General features: G+C 46.3%; 1 protein-coding gene across 1 annotated transcript in view; it reads left to right on the forward strand.

Annotated features, from left to right (window-relative positions):
- Positions 1-3,533: 3,533 nt before the first annotated feature.
- Positions 3,534-5,261, forward strand: part of NHLH2 (nescient helix loop helix 2) — a 4,565-nt gene continuing 2,837 nt past the window's right edge. Inside the window, exons 1-2 of the mRNA XM_004689606.2 lie at positions 3,534-3,686; positions 4,082-4,401. The gene's annotated coding sequence lies outside the window, so the exon portion shown is untranslated. The remainder of the gene's footprint in view (positions 3,687-4,081; positions 4,402-5,261) is intronic.

Genomic DNA, 5,261 nt, shown 5'->3' on the forward strand with positions numbered 1-5,261 from the left:
CTCAGAACAGGGAGGGAAGAGCGCAGGCCGTGTGGATCACGCTCTCGGGGGCTGTGGCCGTGGTAGGACTCTGGGGACTGCACCAGAGGGGAGACCTCAAATACTGGAACAACGAACGATGTAAGAAAATACATAATAGATACATTTAATAAAGAAAAAGGAAATAACTGTCTGATGGAATTAACAGATGTGTCTGGCACAATGTTGGAAGCACAGTGAGGAAACTGTGTTGAACTCGGGTCACCTCCAAATGCCCAGTGGGGTCATTTTTGTGCTCAGTGGGGGTGCGTATTTCTCCGTCAGAATGCATTTCATTCAGTAAATAATTCTCCTACCTGAGTGTACATGTGGATCATCGAAGCGAATGTATCTTATATACCGCACCGCAGAGAGTGGTGCTTGTGGTTAGAGCATTTTAGTGTAAATCTCCTAAATGCCTTAGTCCAAATCTGGGCTCTGTAATCTACTCATCTGTGAAATAGTGTTGAAACAGTCTATCTGCTGTGGGTGCCAGTACCCTTATATCCAATACCGACCACCACAGTCCCCATCTCAGAGATTTGTGCTGACAATTCAAGAGTTCCTATGTATAAAGACCCTAACTCCAGCATGGATCACATGTGGACAGGGCTCCCTGTAGGTTAGTTGCAAGCTGGAGGGCCTTGAGAAAGATGATACAGATATATATGTAACTCCATATAAGGTGGGAATTTATCTATATCATATATATCACACATAATGGGGTGAATATATACTAATTTTTCACATAATTATCTTTCTGTTCTCAATGTGTTTATATATAGTTATACTGAGTAGTAGTAATATTATTTGCAATATTCAACAGTTACTTTGTGTTCTAGGCATTAGCTTAAGCACTTTATGCAGATTAATTGTTCACTTTGGGGGGAAATTCACATAGCTTGGTTGTTCCCATTTTACAGATAGAAAACTGAGGTGTAGCTGAGTTATTCACTTAGGATCTTGCAGTTAGCTTATGATCGACACAAATAGTCTGGCTGTGTAAATGACTGCAGACTGCCACATTGGTTTAATGATATTATTCAATGAGACTTCTAATCATCCTTAATATCTTTTTTTGTAGAGTGCTTTTGTTATATAAAATATCTTCATATACAGTGAGTTTCATAACTATCCTATGAAGTGAGTTAGAAAGGATTATTCTTTTTATCTTCTTATTAGCACTTTTATAGGAGAGAAAGTGGGTACCACTGAAGCCAGGGCTATCTTTCAGTGGAGGTGTTTCTACGTCACCCAAATTCTGGGTGCTTCTGTAGACAGGGACTCATTCCCCACAAATGGACTGAGTACTTACCAGGTGTTCCACTCAGACGATGGTGCTGAGAACTGGAGTGACTGTCCCCTCCAACCTCAAAGCTTCACAGCCTGGAGGGAGACACAGGTATTGAAAGCAGGCATCAGGCACACAATATGTAGTCTCGAGGGAGACGTGGAAAGAGCGCTTATGGCACACAGAAGGAGGGACCATCTGTGCCAGGGAGGCCTTGGAAAAGGCAAAGGTGGCGGGAGGGGGGAGGGGCAGGAGAGAATTCACATGTGAGTGTGAGTCCCTGGCCACAACCATGAAGCATGGGTCTGAGTGTGCACCGAGTCTGCACAGCTCACTCATGGCTCAGTTTCTGCACCTGCAGGCTGTACGTGTGCAATCAGAAAGTCTGAATGTAGAAGAGACTGGACATACACACGCATACTCTACAGTGGAACCTGGCCTGCCTGGGTTTGTCTCCTCATTTCTCCCTCTTCCTCCCTAATACCAGGGCAAGCAGAGATACCAGTTGCTTCCCACTTTTGCAGTTGCGCTGTGAGCTGCGGTGATTCGCCCCACCTGGCTCCCCAGGCCGCAGCTGAGGGTCTAACAGAGCCACCCAACAGTGCAAGGCCAGAGGTGGAGGTAGTGGTGGTGGAGGGGGTTGGGAGGGGTGAAGTATATCTGTGGGTGGGCTTCTCCTTGCACCCTTCAGCTTTGTGAATGCTCACAGTGTTGGCTACCCCCAGCCAGATTAAGCAAACCCTCCTTCTACCACCATCTTCAATACTTCGGAGAGCTGGTCCAGCACCTCTTTGGATGCATACACAGCCTCCTCAATATGGCTGGCTTCTGCCTCCACTCACTGTCCTCCGCCTTCACCTCTGTGCTGGAACTAGGCATGCCAGACTGGAAAGGGCCCATTTTTCTTGTGGAGTCACACTCTAGTCTCCCCTTCTGCAACCCATTCAGATCTAGGGATTTCCCAAAGGATGAAAAATTCGTGCAAAGGCAAACAGGACTGCTGGTGGCCATGAGAAACCCAGAGGGTCACTCCCTAGGGAGGAGGACCATCCACCCCCTCCCCTGACAATAAAACCTGCTTTTAGATCAAATTGATAAAGAAGGGAAAAAATGAGGACTCTTCTCTCCATAATGCCCCCTCCCCGGCATAAAGGGTATAAGGCTGTAACTAACCTTTACTTCTTGTAAGCTTGCACGTTCAAAAAACCCTAAAATGATTGCAAAAATATGTAATAGATGGTGACTAATGGTATTGGATACAATGGCAAAATAATTCAACTACATTTTCCCTTGTGTTATAAGGCATATGAATTCAGGGCCAGGGGGTTGTGTGAAGCAAAGGCATTGTGGCCTGGGGCTCTCTGGTGATTTGTGTGTGCTCATGAGCCTTACACACTCCACATACCAAAATATTCCATGTTGAATAAGCAAGGATGAACTGCAATAATTAGCACATGTTGTATGCCACATTTTAACAGAATGAATGAGTAGTTGGGTGGGTGAAGAGGAAACAAACATATTTGGAAAGTAGGATGGTTTCATTTTGTGGTTCTTGAAATGACAATACCTGTATTCTGTTCCCAGTTCTGACATGACTTAATCTACTGAAAGGCTTTTATCACACATTGAAAAATTAATCTAGTGTCAGGACAGCTTTCAAAAATATGAATATACTTCATCAAGTTTCGTTTCAGTGTCTTAAAATGTCAATGACCAGTAATAAATGGTAACTGTTGCATATTGAAATATATATCATTATAGCACCTTATGTGTTATATATTTCCATGCTTTGGACACAAATATTTTTCTAAAGAGTAAAGGAAGACACGGGTTTGCAATATGCCAGGAGAATGCCTCCCCCAGTCGGTATGTATGTCGCTGATTTGCTCTTAAATACTGCATCAATAATTTGAAAGAGAGAAATAGTCTGATTATGGCTAGAGACTGTTTAGAGGCTAAGGTTTCTATCATGGACTGCTTTCAACTGCTATATTTTATGGCACAGATTCAGTGGGAATCTGATCTGCTAAAATATTTGGGCTGTGAAACCTCCCACACTGTGACAGATGTCAAGTCCAATTAAGTGACTCGTGTCCAGGTTTCTGTCCAATAGGATTTCCCATTAAATATCAATTTAGGGGAAAAAAATTCCATCCCCCTTCTTAAGCCTTTATCTCTTCCACCATCTCCAGGCTGAATCAATTGGTACCAGGAGAGCCAAGAAGCCACACGCGTCTCTGTCTCTTTGCTCTGGCTCTTCATCCCGTGCTGTCTTTCTCTGCCTCCCTGTCACTGTTACTGCGAGACAGAGGTTCACTTTTCACCAACCTTTCTCCAAGCATCTCCAAGCCACTGACTAGATATATTTTGCTACAAGGTAAAGAAAGGAGGGGGTGGGGTGGGAGATAAAACCCAGCCTTGAAAGACTTTGACACTGGAAATAGGTGTCTTTATACAACATATAAGTAAAGGAGGAACCAGGAAGGAGCAACCTTTGCTCCGAGGTACAGTATTGTGTTCCTGGGAACTGGGGAGACATCAGCTGAACAAAGCCTTATCTCAAAAAAAAAAAAATCTACTTCTGAGCAAGATCGCATCTCTGCCTTGCGCTTCCCAGTTTTGCTCAGCTGCTTAGGGGAAGAGAATGCATCCTACAGGAGAGGAATCTTATCTTAAGCATCTTTCTTATTGATTCTTCCGCTATTAGAAAGTGGAGGCATCAGCCCTTTGATGTGACTGTATTTATCTCTGCATCTCTTTTGTTATTTATAGAGACCTAGAAGAGGAAAACAGGCACGAGACTTTTCAACACCTCGTTTAAAAAACAAAAACAACGAGTTCCCCGAAATGTTTGAGAACAATTAAAAGGAAAAGGCGTTTTTGATCTATCAACTAAGTGAACATCCACATCGTCCACCTCCTGAGATACTCTCGTCCCTCGCTGTGGACACCGGCGAGATGACAGCTGCTTTTTCATTTTTGAATGTAATAAATATTTGCTGCTTTTAATATATTTCGGAATTTCTCCCCGCCATTCCCTGGAATTTTAACTAAAAGATTGGAGAAAAGATTATCAGAAAGGCTTTTACAAGGTAAGGTTCCTTTAAATAATTTGTTTTCCGGCTTGCAGCCCGTTAGGTTATTCACATTGCCTTTACAGATGTATTTCAGTCGATCGTTAAAGAAATAAAATGCGCACACGACATGTTGTGTGGGGACACCGAAAGCGTAGACATCTGCCGGAGAATTTAACAAGCTCTGAGAGCAACCTGGGAACTTTTCGTGCAAACTACAACTATGTCGGGGCTATTGTGATTTTCCTTTACTCGCCTATTTATTTTCGCCCTTCCAAGTCGACTGGGTAGGTGCAAGTTGTTCTACTTCTAAATGTACGGGGAGAGCCCGTGGGGAGTCACACGTAGATCACCTGGAGCATTTGTTTTTATCTTGCCTTAGAGGTTCTGTTTTCCTCCCCGGGAAACGAAAGCCGTTTTGGAGCCAAACTCAGCCCTGAGCAAGTGCAATGCTGAGACCCGATCGCCTGTTCTTGCTTTTGTTTCCCCGGGAGCAAAGCCCCGCCGCGTCGCGGGCGCGGGTCTCTCCCGCGCTCGGGGCGCGGGTGCTGCACGCGCGGGGTCGGGGTGGCGCCCAGCTCCGGCAGGTGCCTTTCCCGCGGCGGGTCCGTTTCTGCAAATGCGCGTGGCTCGGAGCCCAGCGGCTGCCCCTTGCTCGGAGGCGCGCGGGTCGCGGCCGGTCCGGGTGCCCGGGAGCAGCCGGGTTCGGAGGCCTTACCGGGGCGCGCGGTGAGCGGGGTGCTTAGGGCCGAAGTTGGGCGGCGATCAGGGGCCGGGGCCAGCTGCGGGCTCCCGACCGCGGGTCCCCACGCCCCGGAACTTTGCGGGCATCGCGGCAGCTCGGGTCGAGACGGCGCGTCGGCGGCCGCCTGCAGGGC

The sequence above is a fragment of the Condylura cristata genome, unplaced genomic scaffold, assembly GCF_000260355.1.
Source record: "Condylura cristata isolate star-nosed mole 26May11 unplaced genomic scaffold, ConCri1.0 scaffold00026, whole genome shotgun sequence".
In the NCBI taxonomy this organism is placed as follows: Eukaryota; Metazoa; Chordata; class Mammalia; order Eulipotyphla; family Talpidae; genus Condylura; species Condylura cristata.